General features: G+C 42.3%; 1 long non-coding RNA gene across 1 annotated transcript; it reads left to right on the plus strand.

Moving 5' to 3' along the window:
- The first annotated feature begins 304 nt into the window (after positions 1-304).
- On the plus strand, positions 305-21,816 carry LOC141074859 (uncharacterized). Its single transcript, XR_012227225.1, has 2 exons — positions 305-530; positions 18,923-21,816. It is a non-coding gene; the product is annotated as an uncharacterized lncRNA (long non-coding RNA).
- The last annotated feature ends 5,558 nt before the right edge of the window (positions 21,817-27,374 follow it).

The raw sequence follows: 27,374 nt of genomic DNA on the forward strand, positions 1-27,374 counted from the left end.
TTATAGTAGTTATATTCTTGTCCATAGGAGCAGTATTATAGTAGTTATATTCTTGTCCATAGGAGCAGTATTATAGTAGTTATATTCTTGTACATAGGAGCAGTATTATAGTAGTTATATTCTTGTACATAGGAGCAGTATTATAGTAGTTATATTCTTGCACATGGGGGCAGTATTATAGTAGTTATATTCTTGTATATAGGGGCAGTATTATAGCAGTTATATTCTTATACATAGGGGCAGTATTATAGTAGTTATATTCTTGTATATAGGGGCAGTATTATAGTAGTTATATTCTTGTACATAGGAGCAGTATTATAGTAGTTATATTCTTGTACATAGGGGCAGTATTATAGTAGTTATATTCTTGTCCATAGGAGAGGATAGATGTGTGTTTGTGAGCTCCCAGCAGGGCGGAGGCATGGCTTCTGACCCAGGTGGAGGGGAGGGAAGCTGGGCTGATGATCCAGGGAAAGCCCCTATCCTGACGCATGGACCTGGTTGTAATGGAAAGCTGGACATGGTGGCTGGTGAGTCTTCTAAACCTGCTTGTTATGTTGCTGGATTGAGTGGTAAAGTTACAAGGCAAAGCATTTTTAAGCTGGAAATGCAAATCAGCAAATTACAAGATGAAATTAAGAATGAGACTGATCCAAAGATAAAACTGATGAAATGTGAGAGCCTGGATGTTTGCAGACGAGAGCTGGACATTCGGAAAGGAAACCTGGACAAAGATGTGAACTCTGTGCCCAGAAAGGAAACTTGGGCTATGGAGAAAAAGAGGGGAGCCAGAGCCCAGAAGGAGAATAGAAAACACTCCATTAGTAAGGACATTAAATCTGAAATTGTGCACAGTGTGGGGCAAGGATGTCTTGTAAGAAAAGCAGCACTTATATCAGCCGCACAATGTGAGGGGTCTGAGGCAGCAGACAATGCTGGGAGCGCTGCAGAGGAAAATGTGTCAGCAACCGAGGGGTTAACCGCAGTGGACTCTGTGTGCAGCAATGAAGGGAGCTCAGCTCCTGTAAGTGATGAAGTTAGTGACCCCGCTCAGTGCTGTGTGTGAGACCCCGCTCAGTGCTGTGTGTGAGACCCCGCTCACTGGTGCTAGTGAATGTGCAACAGATACAAACATTATAATGGACTCTGAACCCTCCATGTCAATGAATGAAGATCACATTGTGCAACAATCAGAAGTGGATCTGGGCATTTTTTCAGCACAAACACGTGTCAGTGATCATGGGGCTGTTGAGAGTTCCAGCACTGATCGTCCTGCAGCTGGGGAGAGCTCCAGCACTGCTCCACCTGCGGCTGGGGAGAGCTCCAGCACTGCTCCACCTGCGGCTGGGGAGAGCTCCAGCACTGCTCCACCTGCGGCTGGGGAGAGCTCCAGCACTGCTCCACCTGCGGCTGGGGAGAGCTCCAGCACTGCTCCACCTGCGGCTGGGGAGAGCTCCAGCACTGCTCCACCTGCGGCTGGGGAGAGCTCCAGCACTGCTCCACCTGCGGCTGGGGAGAGCTCCAGCACTGCTCCACCTGCGGCTGGGGAGAGCTCCGGCACTGCTCCACCTGCGGCTGGGGAGAGCTCCGGCACTGCTCCACCTGCGGCTGGGGAGAGCTCCGGCACTGATCCTCCTGCGGCTGGGGAGAGCTCCGGCACTGCTCCACCTGCGGCTGGGGAGAGCTCCGGCACTGCTCCACCTGCGGCTGGGGAGAGCTCCGGCACTGCTCCACCTGCGGCTGGGGAGAGCTCCGGCACTGCTCCACCTGCGGCTGGGGAGAGCTCCGGCACTGCTGCACCTGCGGCTGGGGAAACCTCCGGCACTGATCCTCCTACTGACCAACATCAGTTCAGGAGACTGTTCTCCAATGTCACAAGACTAGTGAACCCTCCACCTCAGAGGAGGAATGCAGTCAGGATAAAGTACACGGGACCAGAGGAGAACATCCCATCCAGAATTTATATTGGAAAAGTTCTTCTGAAAGACTTTGAGGTTTAAGGCATCTGAGGTCTACGCACTGATCCATGTTCCATCCAGCAGGATCTATGACATCAGCTTTAAGCTTCAGTGTGATCTGGATATGTTCTGGAACATCTATAATGACACTAGAGATGATGAGATCTGGGATCATCTCCATTGTATCCAGCTGTCTAAGCCGCAGGAAATAACGGCCACTGTCCTGTTCCAGTCTGAGGTGGTGGCTCTGGCGGATCTGCAGCACTGGTTGAGCCGGCAGTGCATGGTGAGAAGTCATCCCCAGAAGATCTATGATGAGGAGCAAATATGGAATGGAGGATATTCTGTGAAAATCCAGCTACTACAGGAGAATGGTGTAACCAGACATCTGCCGCACTCCTTCTACCTGGGCTCAGAGAGGGGGATATGCTATTACCCCGGTCAGCCACGTCTGTGCCATAGATGTGGGGGCAGGCACCTCGCCATGAACTGCTCTCGTATCATGTGCTCATTGTGTGGACAGTTCGGGCATGCAAAGGACAAATGCACAGGAACCGTCATCTGTAACCTGTGCTCAGGACCCGGGCATACGTTTCGTGATTGCCCTCATGCAGAGCATAACAAATATAATGGCCTGACCTCCTTGGAAATTATGGGAAAAGAAACCACAAGAGGTGCAGATGTTGTCCAAGAAGCCGGCACTGATGAGGAGATAAGTCACAGTAACAGGGAGCCTGCTCCAGAGTCTGATATAATATCGATGGATGCTGCACTATTAGGACCACCAGCCACTGAAGAAACACCTAAAGTACCACCAGCCAGAGCTAAGCCACCATCAGCCAGTAAAGTGAGATCCAAGCAATGTTCAGCCACTAAATTAAGACCTAAAATACTAGTCACTAAGGTGTCTAGAAAACCTGTCACCAAACCATCCAAGCTTCAGCCCAGTACATCTGTAGAAGTAGATAGATTTTCCGCAGTGTCCAGCGTGGATGACGAAGGTTTTGTGACCATAAAAAGGAAAAAAGCCTTTGTGGATTCCTCCAGGAAAATCACAACAGTCCAGAAAACCTCTGAGCCTCCAGTGCTGGTGATAAGTCCAGGACGTTACAATGTACTGGGAGAAGAAGACAAAGAAGAAGAGGCACAAATGGAGCAAGGTTCTTCATACATCATAGAAAATAACTCTGATGAGGTGGATCCTGACCCTCCCGTGTCCATAAAGAGATGGGGCACTGCAGGTGACAGCAGTGGAAGGAGAAAGAAGACCAGAAAGTCTAAGTGATCAGGATGCGGCTGAGACTAAGCTCCATTAATGTGAACAGTGTGAGGACTGGTAGCCGGCGGCAGGCGATCTACCAGCGATTGTCTGATGAGAGATCTGACGTCTTCTTCTTTCAGGAGACGTATCTGAAATGTAATGCCCATGTGTATGCAGCCAAGAGAGACTAGAGACTAAGTCCATCATTCTGGTCCTTCGGGCTGGAGAGGAATGACGGTGTGGGAATCCTCTTTAATACCATGGATGTCCAGGTGGACAGAGTCCTGGAGATCTGTCCGGGCCGCTGTCTGATGCTGGACTTTGTACTGGACTCCATCCATTATAGAGCAATAAACATTTATGCTCCGCAGACAAGAAAAGAGCGGAGGGAACTGTTTGACCATATGAAGCCATATTGCTTTACCTCTAAAGTGTTTATATTGTGTGGGGATTTTAATAATGTGTCTTGTAATGTGGATAGATCCAGTAGTCACAAGAAACTGAGATATGATGAGACGTTTCTTAATAATATAGTCCAACAGGCCCACCTAGTAGACCCCTATGTTTCCCACCATACCAGTAAGACATACACATACCATAAGGGTGGTAATGCCAGCAGAATAGACCGGGTGTATATATAGAGGCGAGATGCTCTCAGTACAGGATCAGCCCTCTGGAGTTCTCTGACCATTGCATGGTGAGCGTGACGCTGGATCTGGCCCAAGCTGTGGTCTGTGGAAAGGGGTACTGGAAGGTGAATAGCTCCGTGATCCAAGATCCACGGTTCAGAGAGGCCTTCACCACCTTCTATAACGATCGTAGGACCACCCAATGTATGTGTGATGACACAGCTGAGTGGTGGGAGACCATGAAAAGTGACATCAAGCAGTTTATTATACGAGCAGCCAGGAGACATAGTAATATGGATTATATGAGATACTCTGCCCTGAGACTGCAACTGAGTCGGCTATATAGCAGGATGAATGGTGGTGAGGCGGTGGATGGATGGAGCGTCAGCCATATAAAGCAGCGAATGAGGGAGCTGCAGTATGATCGCCTCAAGTCTCTCAAGGCGGAAGGACAGTTTGATAATTGGGGCGTTCATCACCCAGATCCTTTCATTGCCTTTAAAAACAGGGTCAGTAAGAAGCTAATCACTGGTTTGTTGGATGAGAATGGGGTGGAGCAGTCAGAGCCGGAGAAAGTCCACAAGATCATTGCTGATTATTATAGAGATCTCTATAAAGGGGCTCATATTGATAAGGAAGCCATTAATGCCTACCTGAAGGAGGTGTCCCTACCAACACTAGACCCCACACAGGCAGATAGTATGGCCGGTCCCATAACTGAGGAGGAGGTTAAGAAGAGCATTGACTCCTTAAAGGCCAACAAGAGCCCGGGGCTGGACGGCCTGACCAGCGAGTTTTATAGAGAGTTCAGGGACTTATTAGCTCCAGCCCTGGTGCAGGTCTATAATGATTGCCTCTCTGCAGGGAAGCTTCTACCGTCCCAGTATAAATCTGTTCTGGTCCTTTTGGCAAAGAAAGGAAATCTAAAAGATATAAAGAACTGGCGTCCATTGTCTCTGCTGAACACGGATTATAAAATTCTGGCCAAGATCTTGTATTATCGGCTGAGTGAGGTGGCGGGAGAGCTCATCATTGCCAACCAGACGTGTGGTGTGAAGGGTCGGACGATAGAGGACTCGTTGTTGGTGAGAGAAGCCGTGACGTACATGAAGCAGCACCATGTGGGGGCGTATATTGTGGGCTTAGACCAGAGTAAAGCCTTTGATAGAGTCCATCATGATTACCTGTATCAGGTGTTGTTACAGTATGGCCTCCCGATGCGGTTTGTGCAGTGGCTGCGATTTCTGTATGAGGAAGCTATAAGCCTGCCGCTGATTAATGGTCACTTGGCCGAGCCCTTTGCGATCATGTCAGGGGTGAGGCAGGGCTGTCCTCTCAGCCCATTGTTGTATGTTTTCAGTCTGGATCCTTTCCTCAGAAAACTGCAGGATCATAGAGATTTTACAGGGCTGAGGTGCCACCTCCAAAGTATGGTAGAGGAGGTAAAGTTCTGTGCCTATGCGGATGATGTGTCGGTTGTGGTGTCTTCTAGAGGTGACTGTGCGGCTCTACAGCAGGAGATCACAGCCTTCTCCCAAGTATCTAACTCCTCTGTGAACATGGAGAAGAGCGAGGCGTTGTGGCTGGGGAGTGACCGTGATGTCTTCTCTGTGCCCTTCAGAACAGTTCAGGATCACATATAGATTTTGGGAGTTGTGTTTGGTGCTGTAGATGATGGGAAGGTGAATTGGGAGGAGAAGCTGGTGGTGTGTGAGTGGAAGGTGCAGAGCTGGAGACACTGGAAGCTGACATATCTGGAGAAGATCCGCCTGCTGAAGACATTCCTGCTCCCGCTGTTCCTCTATATCAGTGTGGTGTTCCCGCTGCCAGATACATTGCTCCCCAGACTCACCAATGTCTTCTTCACTTCTTGTGGGGCAACAGGGTGAATGTGGTCAGGAGAAACATTGTTTATCTCCCTCATAAGGATGGTGGTTTCGCCATGCCTTGTCCGGAGCTCTTATTTAATCTTTTGTTTCTCATGAAGAATTTTTCGTTTTGTAAGAATTCAGAGAAGGTGCCATGGTCTTGTTTGTTTAAGAGCCAGATCCAGCAGTTTGTGTCTGTGTGGTCGGTAGGGGACCCCATCAAGAGTATCTCAGGACGACTAAAGAATAATGTTTCTTGGTATGGTGTCCACATAATAAGTAAGGTCGTCAGATGGAGGATCTTGTATGATGACGTCAAGCAGCTCAGTAGGAAGGAGCTGTATAAGAATGTCCTGTCATCTCACTTCAGTGTCCAGGTACAACTGAGGGGCGCTCCGAGTCTGGATGTAAAATGGGCTGTAAAAAACGTGCTCGATCCCAGAGTTCCCCCTCATATGAGAGACGTAGCGTGACTGGCACTCCATGGTAAGATGTACGTTAGAGATAATCTAAAGTGCAGGAATGTATCAGACAGATCCTGTCCCAGAGAAGAGTGCCCCCATATACTGGAGACGATGGACCATCTGCAGTTAGAGTGCCCCTTCAGTATGCAGGTATGGGAGTCTGTGTGATTGTCCCTAAAGTTACCGCACCTGGTGGGACAGTCGTATGGTCAGCTGCTGTACGGAGACTTCCAGCCTGAGCTCAGGGTGTATGACAGAAGCTCTCCGTATATAATAAATGTGACCATCTACCATCTGTGGTGTGCGCAGTGCTGCCTGCTCATCAATAAGGAAGTCCTGTCCTGTGATACTGTCAGGTACAAGATCCTAGAAAGTCTCAAGGCCGTATATAAGAAGGATATAAAGGGGAACCCAGGGAACGTGAACTGGAGGAACATCCATGTATCGGGATTGGTCAATGTTTGCTAATGCTATTGTTTAAGTGATGTAACAACATTTATCTCCTTTACTATTTATTGCTTTGAGATTTTAATGTAACATTTTTGTAATATATGGTTGCCAGTTTTTAAATAAAAAGATCATTATAGTAGTTATATTCTTGTACATAGGGGGAAGTATTATAGTAGTTATATTCTTGTACATAGGAGCAGTATTATAGTAGTTATATTCTTGTATATAGGGGCAGCATTATAGTAGTTATATTCTTGTATATAGGGGCAGTATTATAGTAGTTATATTCTTGTATATAGGGGCAGTATTATAGTAGTTATATTCCTGTACATAGGAGCAGTATTATAGTAGTTATATTCTTGTACATAGGGTCAGTATTATAGTAGTTATATTCTTGTACATAGGGGGCAGTATTATAGTAGTTATATTCTTGTACATAGGAGCAGTATTATAGTAGTTATATTCTTGTACATAGGGGCAGCATTATAGTAGTTATATTCTTGTATATAGGGGCAGTATTATAGTAGTTATATTCTTGTACATAGGGGCAGTAATATAGTAGTTATATTCTTGTACATAGGAGCAGTATTATAGTAGTTATATTCTTGTACATAGGGGCAGTATTATAGTAGTTATATTCTTGTACATAGGGGGCAGTATTATAGTAGTTATATTCTTGTACATAGGAGCAGTATTATAGTAGTTATATTCTTGTACATAGAGGGCAGCATTATAGTAGTTATATTCTTGTATATAGGGGCAGTATTATAGTAGTTATATTCTTGTACATAGGGGCAGTAATATAGTAGTTATATTCTTGTACATAGGAGCAGTATTATAGTAGTTATATTCTTGTACATAGGAGCAGTATTATAGTAGTTATATTCTTGTACATAGGGTCAGTATTATAGTAGTTATATTCTTGTACATAGGGGGCAGTATTATAGTAGTTATATTCTTGTACATAGGAGCAGTATTATAGTAGTTATATTCTTGTACATAGGGAGCAGTATTATAGTAGTTATATTCTTGTACATAGGGGCAGTATTATAGTAGTTATATTCTTGTACATAGGAGCAGTATTATAGTAGTTATATTCTTGTACATAGGGAGCAGTATTATAGTAGTTATATTCTTGTACATAAGGGCAGTATTATAGTAGTTTTATTCTTGTACATAGGAGCAGTATTATAGTAGTTATATTCTTGTATATAGGGGCAGCATTATAGTAGTTATATTCTTGTATATAGGGGCAGTATTATAGTAGTTATATTCTTGTATATAGGGGCAGTATTATAGTAGTTATATTCCTGTACATAGGAGCAGTATTATAGTAGTTATATTCTTGTACATAGGGTCAGTATTATAGTAGTTATATTCTTGTACATAGGGGGCAGTATTATAGTAGTTATATTCTTGTACATAGGAGCAGTATTATAGTAGTTATATTCTTGTACATAGGGGCAGCATTATAGTAGTTATATTCTTGTATATAGGGGCAGTATTATAGTAGTTATATTCTTGTACATAGGGGCAGTAATATAGTAGTTATATTCTTGTACATAGGAGCAGTATTATAGTAGTTATATTCTTGTACATAGGGGCAGTATTATAGTAGTTATATTCTTGTACATAGGGGGCAGTATTATAGTAGTTATATTCTTGTACATAGGAGCAGTATTATAGTAGTTATATTCTTGTACATAGAGGGCAGCATTATAGTAGTTATATTCTTGTATGTAGGAGCAGTATTATAGTAGTTATATTCTTGTACATAGGGGCAGTATTATAGTAGTTATATTCTTGTATGTAGGAGCAGTATTATAGTAGTTATATTCTTGTACATAGGGGCAGTATTATAGTAGTTATATTCTTGTACATAGGGGCAGTAATATAGTAGTTATATTCTTGTACATAGGAGCAGTATTATAGTAGTTATATTCTTGTACATAGGAGCAGTATTATAGTAGTTATATTCTTGTACATAGGGTCAGTATTATAGTAGTTATATTCTTGTACATAGGGGGCAGTATTATAGTAGTTATATTCTTGTACATAGGAGCAGTATTATAGTAGTTATATTCTTGTACATAGGGAGCAGTATTATAGTAGTTATATTCTTGTACATAGGGGCAGTATTATAGTAGTTATATTCTTGTATATAGGAGCAGTATTATAGTAGTTATATTCTTGTACATATGTTTGACAAAAAGGAAAGAAAGAAATAGGCCATGAGCAGGAGATCACCCTGAATAGGACAACATAGCATATATAATACAAATTTTATTAAACACAGCAAAAATTCTTAAAAACATAAAAAATGGTCACAAATGTGACGCATACACAAATAATGCAAAGCTCATAATAGAGCAGCCCACCTGCTACCAACTATCACCCTCACTGAGAATGATGCCTATATCCCTAGGTCCATGTAAACAGGATTCTCAATAGGAGAATTAGTAAGCCCACACATAGGTAATATAGAGCATATGAGTCAGAAACACCAATAATATACAAATACAATGAAAAAATGATGCAATTCCAACCCAATAATTACAAACAACAGTACAAGGGATAATATAAACCCAAGAAGATGCTGATCACTATGAGGTGTACAAAAAAGATAGAAATGCACACTAAATAGACCTCATATATGCGTAGAGGTACCCAGCCCAAGATCAGGCATAGAGAACATCAAGGACCAGATCAGCCAGACCATTAGGGGCTAGAGAGGGTCTAAGCGGACAGAGAAAATCTCCATAACCACCCCAAATGATAACCACACATACAAATCAGCACAATACAAAACCCATGAGAAGTGAAGTGGGGCAGGTAGAGCCAGAGACCCGACGCGTGTCGCCACTCTAGGTGGCTTCGTCAGGGGTACAGATTGCCAGTCAGCTGTGTCAATATATATGGCTGCATAATTAGTAGATAGGGAGCAGCTGCGCCGCTGCTGACCATGACAGGGTTAACATCCAATATACCTGAGAGTCAGCGGTTAGTCACTGATCCATAGCTATGGCTGACAGCTCACAGCAGCGGCGTGTGACGTCACAGAATGCCAACTGCGCAAGCGTCGGTGTCCGGGAGACAAGGCGCGCATCCTGAGTACAGAAAGTGAGAGAGAGCGCAATATTGCTACTGCGCAGGCGTTGGCGTATAGTAGACAAAGCGCGCGTCACAAATAAATGAGAAAGACCAATCAAGGGGACGCTTGCGATCATGTGACCGATTAACCCTCAAAGAAATACAGCTCACTTGCTGTGATGATTAAATGCACAAGCGTCAGCGTATAATAAACAAAGCGCGCGTCACAAATAGGTGAAGAGACACAATTAACCCCTTAACGACCAGGGATATTTTTGGTTTTACATTTTCATTTTTCCCTCCCCTTCTTTCCAGAGCCATAACTTTTTTATTTTTCCGTTTACATGGCCATGTCAGGGCTTATTTTTTGCGGGACGAGTTGTACTTTTAAATGACACCATTGGTTTTACCATATCGTGTACTCGAAAACAGGAAAAAAATTCCAAGTGCGGTGAAATTGCAAAAAAAAAGTGCAATCCCACACTTGTTTTTTGCTTGGCTTTTTTGTTAGGTTCACTAGATGCTAAATCTGACCTACCGTTATGATTCTCCAGATCATTACGAGTTCATAGACACCAAACATGTCTATGTCCTTTTTTTATCTAAGTGGTGAAAAAAAATTCCAAAGTTTGCTAAAAAAAAAAAAAAAATTTGCGCAATTTCCGAGACCCGTTGCGTCTCCATTTTTCATGATCTGGGGTCGGGTGAGGGCTTATTTTTTCCGTGCCATACTGACATTTTTAATGATAACACTTTTGTGCAGATGCGTTCTTTTGATCGCCCGTTATTGCATTTTAATGCAATGTCTTGGTGACCAAAAAAACGCAATTCTGGTGTTTTGAATTTTTTTCTCGCTACGCCGCTTAGTGATCAGGTTAATGCTTTTTTTTTGTGGATAGATCAGGCAATTCTGTACGCGGCGATACCTATTATGTGTATGTGGGATTTTTTTTTACTGTTCTATTTTGATTGGGGCGAAAGGGGGGTGATTTGAACTTTTAGGTTTTTTTAATTTTTTTTATTACATAGGGGGCAGTATTATAGTAGTTATATTCTTGTACATAGGAGCAGTATTATAGTAGTTATATTCTTGTACATAGGAGCAGTATTATAGTAGTTATATTCTTGTACATAGGAGCAGTATTATAGTAGTTATATTCTTGTACATAGGGGCAGTATTATAGTAGTTATATTCTTGTACATAGGAGCAGTATTATAGTAGTTATATTCTTGTACATAGGGGGCAGTATTATAGTAGTTATATTCTTGTACATAAGGAGCAGTATTATAGTAGTTATATTCTTGTACATAGGAGCAGTATTATAGTAGTTATTTTCTTGCACATAGGGAGCAGTATTATAGTAGTTATATTCTTGTACATAGGAGCAGTATTATAGTAGTTATATTCTTGTACATAGGAGCAGTATTATAGTAGTTATATTCTTGTACATAGGAGCAGTATTATAGTAGATATATTCTTGCACATAGAGGCAGTATTATAGTAACTATATTCTTGTATATAGGAGCAGTATTATAGTCGTTATATTCCTTTACATAGGGGGCAGTATTATGATAGTTATATTCTTGTATATAGGAGCAGTATTATAGTAGCTATATTCCTTTACATATGGGGCAGTATTATAGTAGTTATATTCTTGTACATAGGAGCAGTATTATAGTAGTTATATTCTTGTACATAGGAGCAGTATTATAGTAGTTATATTCTTGTACATAGGGAGCAGTATTATAGTAGTTATATTCTTGTACATAGGAGCAGTATTATAGTAGTTATATTGTTGTACATATGGCGGCAATATTATAATAGATATATTCTTGTACATAGGGGCAGTATTATAGTAGTTATATTCTTGTACATAGGGGCAGTATTATAGTAGTTATATTCTTGTACATAGGGGCAGTATTATAGTAGTTATATTCTTGTACATAGGAGCAGTATTATAGTAGTTATATTCTTGTACATAGGAGCAGTATTATAGTAGTTATATTCTTGTACATTAGAGCAGTATTATAGTAGTTATATTCTTGTACATAGGGAACAGTATTATAGTAGTTATATTCTTGTACATAGGAGCAGTATTATAGTAGTTATATTCTTGTACATAGGGAGCAGTATTATAGTAGTTTATATTCTTGTACATAGGGGGCAGTATTATAGTAGTTATATTCTTGTACATAGGGGCAGTATTATAGTAGTTATATTCTTGTAAATAGGAGCAGTATTATAGTAGTTATATTCTTGTACATAGGGGCAGTATTATAGTAGTTATATTCTTGTACATAGGGGCAGTATTATAGTGGTATGGCTAAACTCTAACATTTTCACCGAGATGAACAATCCAGAGGAGCTATTAAACCTGGACACTACACGTTCCTATACAGACTAGCAAATCCCTAACTTTACCCTGATTTGTCCCTGCCTGATCACGGAGTTTGGCAGTCTATAATTACGCAGTGGCTCCCCCACTCATTGTAGGCTGAGTGTCTTTAACTACACCCTCAACTATACAACCCAAAATATGAACAACACAACATAGAGCACACCGAGTGTGACGCACAGGGCTAAGGACATGTTCATACAGTCATACGTGAAAGAAGGAAGAAAAAGAATGGAACTGAAAAAGACCTTCAGTATACTTGGAAGCTAATGAGGGGTCGCTGGTGAATGAATGGAGACAGAGCCGGCTTTCTGCTGTGAAAAACAGGAGTCAGTGACCCAGTGAGAGCCGCTTGCACTGCAGTTTATGGGGGTGGTGTAATATTCTAGTAATTAGGGGCAGCATCACTGTACATTAACCTATTAACACAAATTAGAATTCTGCGCGGAGTCGCTGTACAGGAGTTGTTTCCTGCCCATGGCGGATTATAATAATGATAAATCTTGCCGAAAATGTCGTTTATGGAATCAGCGTCTGAATAAAACGTATCTATAGTTTCTCCTTTATTTCCTCTCGTTCGCGCTTGATATAAGTATCTCACAGTTTTATTACTCTTCTCGTCCCGTTGCAGTGCTGTCGGTCGATCAGTTTTCTAGGTTGGTGACTTATTTGGTGCAGATGTGACTTTACAATCTCGATGACAGCATAGTGATAAGCGATGATGGATTCTGGGCTCATTCTTGGCCGATGTCAGACTTCTGCTTTAGTTATTGGTTATTACCGGAATCATCATCTTTGCAGCGGTGACCTTCGGTTACTGGCAGAACCTGCAGATTTTTGGCGGCATTAACTCTGTAAAGACTGGAATCTCTCTTATTATTCGGAGTTATACCATAGTGTACTGTGTGCCGCATGTTTTCCTGGATTACTCTGTATCAAATATTGTAGATTTCTAGGAGCAGTTGGAGTCCAAAAGGAAACTCCTGTATCCAAATATCCAACATCTTCTGCATTAAGGTTCATCAGATTCATCAGGAACATTTTGTTTCTGAAGAAGAATCGGGAAAAGTGCGAGGGACGTCACAGCTCCGTACTGTCCAAGATGCCACGACTGGGCAGTTGTCACCCCAAAGCAGTGTCTGCAGGGGAGCAAACACTCATAAATTCACAAGCTGAATTATACTGTATGCTGTATGCCTGAGCTGCGCTCACAATTCTTCAACTTCATCGATAAATTTTCCAAACATTTCTGGTTTATTCAGTGCTTGCTCCAATCATATGTATATTGCTGCATCATTACACAACACACTATACAATCATAGTATAGTAGAAAAATACAGGTCCCTCTACACTAAAGGAGCTTTAACTGATCTGCAGAATAGTGAGTGCAGCTCTGGAGTATAATACAGGATGTAACTCAGGATCAGTAATGTATGTACACAGTGACTGCACCAGCAGAATAGTGAGTGCAGCTCTGGAGTATAATACAGAATTTTATGTACAGTTGTGCTGAAAAGTTTACATACCCCGGCAGAATTTTTGCTTTCGTGGCCTTTTCTCAGAGAATATGAATGATAACACCAAAACTTTTTCTCCACTCATGGTTAGTGATTGACTGAAGCCATTTATTGTCAAACTACTGTGTTTTCTCTTTTTGAATCATAATGATAACCCAAAACCTCCAAATGACCCTGATCAAAAGTTCACATACCCCATTTCTTAATAATGTGTATTGTCCCCTCTAACATCAATGACAGCTTGAAGTCTTTTGTGGTAGTTGTGGATGAAGTTCTTTATTTTCTCAGATGGTAAAGCTGCCCACTCTTCTTGGCAAAAAGCCTCCAGTTCCTGTAAATTCCTGGGCTTTCTGGCATGAACTGCACGCTTGAGATCTCCCCAGAGTGGCTCAATGATATTGAGGTCAGGAGACTGAGATTGCCACTCCAGAACCTTCCCTCTGTTCTGCTGAAGCCAATGACAGGTCGATTTGGCCTTGTGTTTTTGATCATTATCATGTTGGAATGTCCAAGTACGTCCCATGCGCAGCTTCTGGGCTGATGATTGCAAATTTACCTCCAGTATTTGCTGATAATGTGCTGAATTCATCTTTCCTTCAACTTTGACCAAGTTTCCTGTGCCTTTGTAGCACACACATCCCCAAAATATCAGCGATCCACCTCCGTGTATTACAGTAGGAATGGTGTTCCTTTCATCATAGGCCTTATTGACCTCTCTCCAAATGTAACGATTATGGTTGTGGTCAAAAAGTTCAACTTTGGTCTCATTACTCCAAATCACCTTGTTCCAGAAGTTTTGAGGCTTTGTCTCTGTGTTGTTTTGCATATTGTTGGTGAGATACTTTGTGGCATTTGTGCAGTAATGGCTTTCTTCTGGTGTCTCGACCATGCAGTCCATTTTTCTTCAAGTGCCTCCTTATTGTGCATCTTGAACCAGCCATACTTTTAGTTTTCAGAGAGTCCAGGATTTCAGCTGATGTTATTTGTGGGTTTTTCTTTGCATCCCGAACAATTTTCCTGGCAGTTGTGGATGACATTTTTATTGGTCTACCTGATCGTGGATTTGTTTTTACAGAGCCCCTGATTTTCCATTTGTTAATCACAGTTTGAACGCTGCTGACTGGCATTATCAATTCCTTGGATATCTTTTTGTATCCCTTTCCTGTTTTATACAGTTCAACTACATTTTCCCGTAGATCCATTGACAATTCTTTTGCTTTCCCCATGACTCACAATCCAGAAACGTCAGTGGCTGGATGAAAGATGCAAGAGTCTGTCTGGATCCCAGAAACTCACTCAGCTTTTATGCACACACACTGATTACAAGCAAACAGGTTACTTCAAAAAGAACCTGAAGACCCACCTGTTCCGACAAGCCTACAACCTGCAGTGATCCTCAATCTACTGAACCGCCGCACGACCAGCTCTACCCTCTCCTAGTATATCCTCATCCATCCCCTGTAGACCGTGAGCCCTTGCGGACAGGGTCCTCTCTCCTTCTGTACTTGTGTGTGCCTTGTATTGCTCATATTTATTGTTTTTGTCTATATTTGCCCCTTTTAACATGTAAAGCGCCATGGATTAAATGGTGCTATAAAAATGTATAATAATAATAACAGGTCACCGGTGAGGATGTTACCTTTAGTAGCCATTCAAACCCATTTGTGTCAACTTCTGTGCATGTTATCAGGACAAAATCACCAGGGTATGTGAACTTTGATCAGGGTCATTTGGATGTTTTGGGTTGCCATTATGATTTAAAAAGAGAAAACACAGTAGTCTGACAATAAATGACTTCACCCAACCACTAACCATGAGCGGAGAAAAAGTTTTATCATTTATATTCTCTGAAAAAAGGCCAAGAAGCAAAAATTCTGCCGGGGTATGTAAACTTTTGAGCAACAACTGTATGTTATCATCTCTCTTGCTGATCATGTTGGTACCACCGATGATCCTGAGAACGGGGTTCTGCAGGCCCCCTCTGAATGGAGCAGGGAGTGGACTTACACACCACCACTCCACTCTCTTCATGTGTTTATTAGAGAAGCTCAGCTCTGGATTTGCTTATTTCTGTCAGTCCCATAGAGGATGATTGGGCCCAGCGGATCCCGCTCACCGCGCTCTTCAGAGTCCGGTCTCATGATGGGTGATAAATCCTAATGATGGGAGTTATCCTTTATGCTGTGTATACAGCTTCTTAGTAATACCCAGATCTGTGTCCATGTTCCGTTCTGGGTTTGATACAATTTTGCAGCATCGATGCCTTTTCACTTATTTCTTCTTTGTAGCATTGAACAGGTTACATCTCTGTTCTGATTGATGCTGCATTTCGGGATAAGCAGCTATTTGCCTTTACCTTCTAAGCCCTTGTGTCACATCACCTAATAATAGATAAATTAGCACCACAAGATCCCGTGTGCGCAGCCAGCGGACGATGGGAGTGTTCTCCTCCTCAGTCTGAGCACCAAGCCAAAAACATCTCGTTCCTGACTGAGCTCTTGAAGCGACCCTGAATTTTCTGTGAATTTGCGTGCAATGGATCCGACATCAGAGCGCGGGACGTTATAGGCAGATTGTATATTGTGATGTGGCCTTCTACACACACACAGGAAGGAAATGTGACAATGCGACAACCTGCGTATGTAACAAACTATAATATATATTGGGTCAATAATACAAAGTGGCATGTAAAAGTTTAGGCACTCCTGGAGATTTCTGTGTTCAAATAGCTGTGACCAAGGTTTCAGACCTTAATTAGCCTGTTAGTGTTATGACTTGTTCACTATCATCGTTAGGAAAGGTCCGGTGATGCAAATTTCCCAGCTTTATAAAAACCCGGCCTCCTCTAGCCAAAAAACAGCAGCTATGGGCTCTTTAAAGCATTTAAATCAGCTGCCTAGTAGAGATGGGCGGACCCCTGGATGTTCGGGTTCAGCCAAACAGTTAAAAGAAGTTCAGGTTCAGGTTCGGGTTCCAGAACAGTACCCAGACCTGAACCTGAACCCAAATCCGGTCCCCATTTACTTCAAACATCTAGTGTTTGCCACACTGTTATGTGCATGACAGCGTGGCAAACACCACTTCTGATCGGCAGTAAAATCATCACCGCCGGTCAGACAGCCGCAGTTCCCAAACTGTCAAATGACAGCAAGAGCGCTCAGCTGTGATCAGAGGTAAAAAGTTTACCTCTAGTTACTGGGGTTAGCTGATGGGACGACTACTCCCATCAGACTACGTCTGCTGCTGCTAATAACAGAGAGAGCAGGAGCTGCTGATGGGAGTATTTATCAGCCTGCGCCTGAGCTCTGAATAAATAATTTAAACATAAAACAGCGTGGGTTCCCCTGTACTTTTGATAACCAGCCAGGGAAAACTGACAGCTGGGGGCTGCAACCCTCCACTGTCAGAGATAGCACTGTTAGTTATCAAGAACTCCATATTTTTTAATTATTTAACTAAAAAATTTTAAAACCAGTGTGGGGTCTCCCCATTTTTGACGATCAGCCAAGCTAAAGCAGACAGCTGGAGGCTGGTATTCTCAGACTGGTAAGGGGCCATGGATATTAACCCACCCACCCCCAGCCTAAAAATAGCAGTCCACAGACACCCAGAAAAGGCACATCTAGTAGATGCACCAATTCTGGTGCTTTGCCTTGCTCTTCCCACTTGTCCTGTAGTGGTAGAAAGTGGGGTTCATAATTGTGGGGTTGATGTTTTGCCTGGTGACATCAAGCTCACATGTTAGTAATGGAGAGGCAGTGCAACAAACACCCGGTATTCAGGGGGCTGAACCCAAACAGTAACATGGACTTCCTGGTGAAGTCCGTGTTCGGTGTCCTTGCCCTAAGAATAGGTGTTGGGTACAGACGCCAAACTTCACTGTTCATTTTTGCCTAAAACTCTGAGAATGAAAATGGTGGAGACCCACAAAGCAGGAGAAGGCTATAAGAATTTTCTCCAGCCTATCTTTGGGGTTTTGTGTGAAATTATGTCCAATTTGCCTTTCTTTCCTCAGTTTTTTTGTTGTTCCAGTACACACAAAGGACATCAAAGAAGCAAGAGTCTGCACTGTGAGGAATCCAATTCTCAACACCGGTGTCATTCAATTGAACTGCATATATGCGTTCAGCAGTTTATGCTCCATGAATCAGGGTGCCTCTCCAAGAAAACAGCCACAATAGATTCCAATATATAGAAGGAAACGGATGGCACTCACCGATAAAGTCACTTTTTATTCCAACAATTAAAACATAGGAGTCGGGAGGATGGGAGCAGGAGTGGAGGAGACAATGTCCGTTTCGCACTGCAGTAGCGCTTCTACGGGTCACCCTATGTTTTAATTGTTGGAATAAAAAGTGACTTTTTATCGGTGAGTGCCATCCGTTTTCTTCTATACATTAGAATACACACAAAGGCAATAAACATGCGGAATTGCAATAATAATCTGGGAGAAATACTTCATTTTTAAGAACAATTTCTAGGGTTGCAACACTTTCGGCAATGACTGTATCTATCTATGTATTATCTATCTATTTATCTGTTATCTATATATTATCTATCATCTATTATCTATATATCTATCATCTATCATCTATCGATCTATCTATTATCTATCATCTATCTATGTCTCTATCATCTACCTATCTATTATCTATCATCTATTATCTATCTATTATCTATCTTCTATCTATCTTCTATCTATCTATTATCTATCTATCATCTATCTATTATCTATCATCTATCTATCATCTACCTATCTATCTATTATCTATCTATTCTCATCTATCTATCATCATCTATCTACCTATCTATCTATTATCTATCATCTACCTATCTATCTATTCTCTATCTATCTATCATCTATCCATCTATTATCTATCCATCTATTCTCATCTATCTATCTACCTATCTATCTATTATCTATCATCTACCTATCTATCTATTCTCTATCTATCTATCATCTATCCATCTATTATCTATCCATCTATTCTCATCTATCTATTACCTATCTATCACCATTTGCATTAGAGTTATCTTTCTCTTTGCTCTCTCTTTCTACTGATCCATGTAACACTTTGTGTCTATATTTTGGCTCGGGTACAATTCTTCATCGGTGCGTACTCTGCACATTGTGGAGATCATTTCATCTCTTTTTTGGCAGATCTCACGCCCTTCGATACCTGGGCGACATCTTTTCTCATTCAGTTCTCCATCTGCTCTTAATTCTGAGGCTTCTAGAACAATTTTTGCTTTTTTTCCTGATGAACTTTATTCTGCGTTTTTCCTCAGACCAGCGCGTTGATTACAAGCCGAGGTTCCTTTGTGAGGGAGCGGAGCCAGGATACGTGTGATCGTCTCTTAATGAGTCCTGGATGTTGCCGTTACTTTACTTCTCTGTTGTTATTGGAAACAAACTCAACTTTTTCTTTGTGTGAAAACTTTTGTTTTTGGAAATTCAGCTGAGATATTCTTTTTCCAATACAATTTACCATATATTTCAAGGGCACCTGAAGGTAATAGCAAAGTTTACCGCTTTTGCATAATCCTGTGTGAATCCTTCTATACAGACATGCAGTTTGTGACACACTGAAGATCTTGACGCATGGGTTGTTCGATTTCCTGGACATCGATTCTGAAATTATCATTATGGATGGACCCTCGCTTTTAGTCACAGTGAAAGTTACCTGTTAAATTGTCTCTATAATTTCAAAAGACTTTGTATACATCAATATATAATGAATATAATCAACTTTGTGAAACATCTTTCCAGAGAAATCTGCTTCTTTCTCCACTTATGCTGAAACAACATGGATTGTCAGCTCAGTGAAGGCTCAGACTATAAACTGCCTCAGACTAAAGAGGGGATTCATAACTACACTGCTCAGCGCTGTAGAATAATGACCTAAATGGTGCGGTTTCTTCTATTCAGTGTTTTATCTCACATAGAGCTGGATGAACAGATACAGAGCTCAGTACTGATGTACTATATCCTCCATGCTGCTGCTGGTTTCTATTAAGTGCTCTTTCTCATTGAAGTGCTGGATTCACAGCTGCAGTGCTTAGCACTACTGCATAATGTCCTTTAGGCTATTTTCCAGTAAGGCTGTGTGCACACGCTGCGGATTCCGCTGCGGATTAATCCGCACGGATTTTGCAAAAACCACAGATAATCCGCAGGTCCAAAGACCTGCGGATTATCTGTGGTTTTGCCTGCGGTTTGGTCCTGCGGATTCACTATCTCCACAATGGTGGAGATAGGAACCCGCAGCGGTTTCCGCAGAAAGAATTGACATGCAATTCTTTCTGCGGATTCAAAACCGCAGCAAATCCGCGCGGTTTTTTCCGCAGCGTCGGCACAGCGTTTTTTGTTTTTCCATTCAAATGAATGGTACTGTACACCGCAGCTAAAACTGCTGCGTGTCCGCAGCGGCCAAAACCGCTGCGGAAACGCAGCGGAATCCGCAGCGCGTGCACACAGCCTTAGTGTTTTATTTATCTCCAGAGCTAGATTCATAGCAGCACTGCTCAGTACTGCTGTTTAATGTACTCCATGGTTTTGTTGCTTTCCAGTAAGTTTTACACTCCTCAGCAATGCTGTATAATTTCATAGATGCTGATGTTGCTTCTAGTATTTTATTTAACTCTAAAGCTGAATTCATAGATGTAAACAGTACAACTATGAATTCAGCTTTAGAGTTAAATAATAATAATAGTATTGTTTTACAATGTCATCCATGCTGCTGCTGGTTTTGAGTATAGGGGAGTTGAAGGAAGGAGAAACCAAATAGGAGAGGATGAGGATGTGCACACAGAAAAAGCTCCATGATCTATATGAAATATATAATGGTACCGACGGAAGGAACTGTTGACTCCCAAAACTCATTATATTCATGCCTTCTTATCACATTGCTTTATTATTGTCACGGGGATGCTGCAACAGAGAAGAGCCAGAAAATTGTGATGTTTGGTGTCACACAATCCTGAACTGGTTAGTTGTACTTCAGCATCGCATTAAGCAGTGCAGTTTTTTGCTTGCTGGCAGTGCAAGGGTTAATCTAGTCATTTGATGCTTCTGGATTGTCTCAGCTGTTCAGTACTGGCCACTCCCCTCTGCTGTACTGTATATGCAAATCTGGCCCTCAGGGTGATTATATTTGGCCCTCGATGCTGGGGACTTTTATAGTGTGTGGAGGACTACATGGAGCCTATTGTACTGTATAGAGAACTATATGGGGCCCATTATTCTGTATGGAGGACTATGTGGTGACCATTATTCTGTATGTTGGACGTTGTGGGGCGCCTTATACTTTATAAAGGACTATGTGGGGCCCATTATTTTGTATGGAGGACTATGTGGGGCCCATTATTTTGTATGTAGGACAATGTGGTGCCCATTATACTGTATGGATGACTATGTGCGGCCCATTATTTTCTATGGAGGACTATGTGGGGCCCATTATACTGTATGGAGGACTATGTGTGGCCCATTATTTTGTATGGAGGACTATGTGGGGCCCATTATTCTGTATGGAGGACTATGTGGGGCCCATTATTCTGTATGGAGAACTATGTGGGGCCCATTATTTTGTATGTAGGACTATGTGGGGCCCATTATACTGTATGGAGCACTATGTGGGGCCCATTATACTATATGGAGCACTATGTGGCGCCCATTAAACTGTATGGAGGACTATGTGGGGCCCATTATTTTGTATGGAGGAGTATGTGGGGCCCATTATACTGTGTGAAGGTCTGGAGGGTACAGTAGGGTCATCATACTGTGCATATGAACAGTACTGTGGGGGTATCATACGGTGGTTGGGGGGCACTTTTGTTGGTATCATACTTTATTATCTGTATTATTTATTAATTCAATGTGCTTTACCCTTTGGTATTACATATTTATATTAGGCCATTGGGCTATACGTTTGTTACTGCTCTTACATAACGTTATATTATTCCAGTATGCCCAATTGTTGATTGTGTGCTACTTTTAGTCTAAGATCTATTACTGTTATGAAAATGTACTTTGTTCGTGGGGTAAGCCCTTTGTTTGTTTCCATATGAAAAGTTTTATCATTAGGTTTGTTGACAGGGAAACTCTTCCCCAAATGTAGAATTTTGTTTAATAAATATCAAGGTTGGCCGGGTACTTAATAAAACTTTTTCATTTTGTCCCTTTAGTTATTTGAGTTTGACATCCTGTAGATGATGTGTGAGGGATTCCTCTGGGTCAATGTGTTACCACATTAATTAATGGTGTCCATAAATTTTTATCCAAAAATAAACAACCCAAACTAAAAACCTGCCACCTCTTCTCTTCCAAGGTCTTTATATACGGGATTATTTTTATTTAATCCTTGGAATTATTTTGGTCCTGTGAACTGACGAGAAGGAAATGTGACATGTAAACAGTCAGTCTCCAGTACGGAAGAGGTCACATACACAGATACATTGTATCCATAAAACATTGCTTCCTTTCCAGGAAAAAAGGACTAAAATATATAAAGATACAAATTCCAGAAGCAATGGACAGAGTCAAATCTTCAGAAATTCCTTTTTGGTAGATTCATTCGAATTCACCGACTGATTTGATTTTGGTTCGAACAAAAAGGATAAGAAAATAACAAAAGAAACTTCTCATCTCCTTTTTATTCTGAGAGAGTCCTACATGTTCCTGGAGTGATGTGAAGCTTCAGGATTGGTAAATGACTATATTTTTGCTTCTAGATCTGGTACCAAAGGGGGCAATCCTGACTAAAGGGAACTGCCAGTGGGGAACCATTGTTCTGGTTCCCTTCTATAGATAAAAATAGAAAACCTTCACATATAAGGCCTCTGAAGATACACAAGCTGGCTAGATTCTCCAGGATGTCTCCTATCTGTATGCGGCTTCCATGGTTTTCAGACTTTCTAGATACTCTTGTGTTATGAATGAGTCACCGTAGGAGGCAAAAACAGAAATACAAGCTAAGTCCAGAAAACCAGAGAAGTTGGCAGCTATCGGATTGCAGACCCCTGAACCTATCAACAACTAGCAGTAGCCGTGGGGGGTTCCTACGGTGCCCTAGACCCCTCGATCACAGCCGGAGAACTAAATAGCCTAAAGACAGAAAGGGAAATCTAAACTGCCCCAGAGCAGACCCCAAAGCAATAGGCAGCCCCCAACATATAATGACGGTGAAGCAAGATGAAAAAACACTCACACAGATAGAAAGATAGGCTGAGCAAATGATGGGGCCCAAGCTAACTAAATAGGACAGGATAGAAAAGCTGCTGTCTGCAATCCGCCAAAACCCTATCAAAACAAGAGCCAACAGACTGATAGGGAAAAAAGCCCTGAAGACGCTAGGCTTCAAAAAGACTATATCAGTACTCAGGTATTTTCTGAAGACAGAGCAAAAAGAAATTCAGCTCACCCCAGCAGGGGATGGCAGAAATCCAGAAAAACAAGGCAAAACAAAACCAAAACACAAATGCAAAAAGCAGACCAGAAAACTTAGCTTTTGAGGAGCAGGAATCAGACTGGTCTCCTAGAATCCCTCTGAGAAATCACCAGCAAGGCAGAAGGGCGTTGGCTGCCTTATATCCAGTCAGGAATTCCAGTCACCCAGTCATCATCATCCTGCTCAGGTGCTTGGTAATCAGCCTCACTACCTTCCTTCACCAGAAGAGGGAGTTCATCAGACCTCAATGGTGAAGGGGAAAATAAATTCACAACACTTTTGAGTTCTGTCTGCTCCCTGTTACCGGTTTTCTAGGACTTCTGCTGCATGATTGGTGGTTTCCAGGACGTCTCCTGGCTGCCTATGGCTTCTATGGTATTTAGGATTTCTAGGTTTCTCAGCTCCATGTCTGCAGTTTCTATGTTGTCTCCAATCTGCCTGCGGCTCCCAGTGCTTGAGTTTCCTTTCTGCCTGATGTCTTCAGTAATTCCGCAATCTGTGAATTTTAGTAACTCTGCAATCTGCCAGCGACTTTCAGTCCCTGAGTTGCATGTCTGCAGCCTTTAAGTTCAACTACTAGCTGCCAGCAGTCTTCATGACATCTCCTGGCTTTCTGCAGCTTCCAGTCCTTGAGTTATCAGTCAGCGGCCTTCAGTACCTCTGTTTAAGTTCTTCTGTCTGTTATCCGTGACCTGCGTGCCTCACCCGCTTGCTGCACCAATGCCTGTGGTTTGTGAGTTTACCTGTTCCTTGGACTTAGAGGATGCACCTCACTCAGTGAATGATCCTGCATTATGTAACATGAGCCCTGTGAAGCCCACAGCTCAGGCTAGCTCCATACATTAACCCTATCTACAATATGCTATGTAGGTCTCTTTATACATTTTTGTTGGCATCTCCTGTTCTGACATCAGCACATGTAGTAGGATACAGTAAATGGTTGACACAAGTAGAATCACAGAATCCTAGAATGTTAGAGTTGGAAGAGATCTCCAAGGTCATCTTGTCCAACCCCCTGCTCAATGCAAGAGTCACTGAAGCATCTCAGACAGATGTCTGTCCAGCCTCTGTTTGAAGACTCCCATTGAAGGAGAGCTCACCACCTCTCATGGCCACCTGTTCCTCTCATTGATCACCCTCATTGTTCAAAAAGTTTTTTCTAATCTCTAATCTGTATCTTCTCCCTTTCAGTTTCATTCCATTGCTTCTTGTGTTTCTATGTTCAAATGAGAATCATGATGATCCCTCTACACTGTGACAGTCCTTCAGATATTTGTAGACAGCTATTAAGTCTCCTCGTAACCTTCTTTTTTGCAAGCTAAACATTCCCAGATCCTTTAACCATTCCTCGTAGGACATACTTTGCTGTCTGCTCACCATCCTGGTCGCTCTTCTCTGAACTTGCTCCAGTTTTTCAATTTTTTTTAAACGTCAAGTCCAGAACTGGACATAGTATTCCAGATGAGGCCTGACCAAGGAAGAGTAGAGGGGAAAATTACTTCATGTGATTTAGACTCTATGCTTCTCTTAATAAATCCTAGAACTGTGCTTGCCTTTCTTGCTGCTGCATCACACTGTTGACTCAAGTACAGTCTGTGATCTATTAGTATACTCAAGTCTTTTTCTCACATGCTGTTGCTTAGTTCTATTCCTCCCATTCTGTAGATGTAATTTTTGTTTTTCTTACCCAGATGTTGAATCCTGCATTTCTCCCTGTAAAATACCATTCTTTTAGTCACTGCCCATGGTTCAAGCTTATCTAGATCCTTCTGAATCCTTTCTATGTTTTCTCTAATCTTATCTGTTCCTCCCAGCTTTGCATTGTCTGCAAATTTGATCAGTTCACCTTCAGTTCCCTTATCTAAATCATTTATAAAAATGTTGAGCAACACTGGGGGCAGGAGAGAGCATTGTGGTCCCTACTTGTAACACTGGGGCCAGGACAGAGCCTTGTGGTACCTCACTTAGAACACTTTTCCAATTGGATGTGCAACCATTTATTACCACTCTTTGAATACAATCACTGAGCCAGTTATGAATACACCTAACAGTTGCCTTGTCAATCCCATACTCGATCATTTTTTTCCAATAACGATAGTATGAGATACTTTATCAAATGCTTTGCTGAAGTTGAGATACACTATATCTACCGCATTTCCCTGATCCACCCAGTCAGTGACTCCATCATAGAAGGAAATTAGATTAGTCAGGCATGACTTGTTTGCTACAAGCCCATAGAGAGTCTCCATTTTGCAATGTGCCTCGTCCTGACTATAAATGTATTATGAATATTTATTCATTCTTTCACTATTTTGGCCACTGCATTGCAAAAACCGCAGTAAAAATGTCATTTTTGGCAATCGCCTGCATTACTGGATGGAGAGAACACATAAGTGCCACAGTTTGTCATGCTGCTGGGTTAAAAACAAATTATTTTCTGTGTATTTTTTCTTGCAGTCGTAGCAAAGTTCAATCAACTACGCACATGAGTTCAGGAGTTTATAAACCTTCCTATGATGGCTCTTCCTGCCGAGTGGTGCACAATGCCAGGCCGGCTGACTGATAGCCCAATAAAGAACTAAGAAAATAAAACGGGGAAACGATACATGGAAGAAATGAGTGTAAGGGTCAGGACTGTAACTTGTGCGCCACAGGGGGAAATTTATTTGCAGCCGTGTTATAAACAGGGAAATAAAAAAGGAAAAAATGAAGATATCTCTCCATCCCCCATACTCGAAAAAATCTCCGGCACACTGATAAAGGCAGGCATTGTGTCCGACCGGCATGCCGTCTCCGATAAGGTAGAGCTTATTACATGCATTTACCCGCTCAGCACTTTTCTTTGCCTTTTCTGTCCCTGCTTGAAGCTATTGCTGCTTTCTCCACCAATGGGAGTTTGGCTGCATCTCTACTTCTCACCGTAGGAAATATGTACAAACTACTGCAGCCTGAAAAGGGGCACAGGTCATGTCTCCAACAAATGATTTATTCTCCCAAATGAGCAGAGAATAGCAGGAGCAGGATACCCGACCTGCCGGTCCTGAACCAGGCACTTTACTGAGTCTGCGTTACATCAGGATAATGGTAGAGGATCCTGTGGATCTAGTTATGGAGACAGAGATCTGCAGAATCTATCAGTAGTAAGGCCAACTAGTAAGACTCTGAAACAGCGGAACTGACCTGAACAATGAGAGATCATCACTAGTGTTGAGCATTCCAATACCGCAAGTATCGGGTATCGGCCGATACTTGCTGTATCGGAATTCCGATACCGACTTCCGATATTTTTTCAATATCGGAAGTCGGCATCGGAATCGGAAGTTCAAAGTTGATTGACAGCCTGACGTCATCATGATGCGCGGTGTGTGCGCATCATGATGCGCCGTCATTTCGGGCCTTCCGGGGGTCTCTGCCGGCCTGCCGGGGGGCTGTGTGGACTGCCCGGGGTCTGTACCGGCCTGCCGGTGGTCTGTGCACCCTGTGGGGGTCTGTACCGGCCTGCCGATGGTCTGTGCACCCTGTGGGGGTCTGTACCGGCCTGCCGGGGGGCTGTGCCGGCCTGCCGGTGGTCTGTGCACCCTGTGGGGGTCTGTACCGGCCTGCCGGGGGGCTGTGCCGGCCTTCCAGGGGGCTGTGCTGATGTCCGGGGGTCTGTGCAAGCATCGTCCGATGGGACTACAAGTCCCATCTGGCGATGCCTGCTACCATGACAGTGATTGACACATTAGCCAATGATGGGACAGTAGTAGTCCCATCATCCGGCTAATGTGTTAAATGTTAAAAAAAAAAAAAATACTACATACATACTACATACATACTACATGCTACATACATACTACATACATACTACATACATACTACATACATACTACATACATACTACATGCTACATACATACCACATATATACATACTACATACATAACACATATATACTACATGCATGCTACATACATACTACATGCTACATATACACTCACTGGCCACTTTATTAGGTACACCATGCTAGTAACGGGTTGGACCCCCTTTTGCCTTCAGAACTGCCTCAATTCTTCGTGGCAGAGATTCAACAAGGTGCTGGAAGCATTCCTCAGAGATTTTGGACCATATTGACATGATGGCATCACACAGTTGGCGCAGATTTGTCGGCTGCACATCCCTGATGCGAATCTCCCGTTCCACCACATCCCAAAGATGCTCTATTGGATTGAGATCTGGTGACTGAGGAGGCCATTTGAGTACAGTAAACTCATTGTCATGTTCAAGAAACCAATCTGAGATGATTCGAGCTTTATG

Source organism: Dendrobates tinctorius, unplaced genomic scaffold (assembly GCF_039654945.1).
Source record: "Dendrobates tinctorius isolate UK_male_01 unplaced genomic scaffold, ASM3965494v1 ptg000341l, whole genome shotgun sequence".
NCBI classification, from domain to species: Eukaryota; Metazoa; Chordata; class Amphibia; order Anura; family Dendrobatidae; genus Dendrobates; species Dendrobates tinctorius.